Below are 929 nucleotides of genomic sequence, written 5' to 3'. Positions count from 1 at the left end.
GTAGAGATGTTTGAGATATATATATCTCGAACTATCTACTTCTTTTGTAAGGTCTGATGGCGTAGTGGGTTAAAGCATACTAGTTATGCCAGCTACTGGAAGGTAGTTGTGCTTTCTGGGTTCGAGTCCCACTGGTGGGTGTTGTCCAAAGATTGTTTATCTTCACTTGTGGTTTATGCAAGTATAGGCTTATAAGCTGGACACGAGTTCTCTCACATTGACAGTGGCTTGACGAAAATTGCAGACTGACCCCTCACTCATCTGGTGCCTTCGGGAGGTAGAGATGTTTGAGATATATATATCTCGAACTATCTACTTCTTTTGTAAGGTCTGATGGCGTAGTGGGTTAAAGCATACTAGTTATGCCAGCTACTGGAAGGTAGTTGTGCTTTCTGGGTTCGAGTCCCACTGGTGGGTGTTGTCCAAAGATTGTTTATCTTCACTTGTGGTTTATGCAAGTATAGGCTTATAAGCTGGACACGAGTTCTCTCACATTGACAGTGGCTTGACGAAAATTGCAGACTGACCCCTCACTCATCTGGTGCCTTCGGGAGGTAGAGATGTTTGAGATATATATATCTCGAACTATCTACTTCTTTTGTAAGGTCTGATGGCGTAGTGGGTTAAAGCATACTAGTTATGCCAGCTACTGGAAGGTAGTTGTGCTTTCTGGGTTCGAGTCCCACTGGTGGGTGTTGTCCAAAGATTGTTTATCTTCACTTGTGGTTTATGCAAGTATAGGCTTATAAGCTGGACACGAGTTCTCTCACATTGACAGTGGCTTGACGAAAATTGCAGACTGACCCCTCACTCATCTGGTGCCTTCGGGAGGTAGAGATGTTTGAGATATATATATCTCGAACTATCTACTTCTTTTGTAAGGTCTGATGGCGTAGTGGGTTAAAGCATACTAGTTATGCCAGCTACTG

This window comes from Procambarus clarkii, unplaced genomic scaffold (genome assembly GCF_040958095.1).
Source record: "Procambarus clarkii isolate CNS0578487 unplaced genomic scaffold, FALCON_Pclarkii_2.0 HiC_scaffold_98, whole genome shotgun sequence".
In the NCBI taxonomy this organism is placed as follows: domain Eukaryota; kingdom Metazoa; phylum Arthropoda; class Malacostraca; order Decapoda; family Cambaridae; genus Procambarus; species Procambarus clarkii.
This window is presented reverse-complemented; position numbering follows the sequence as displayed.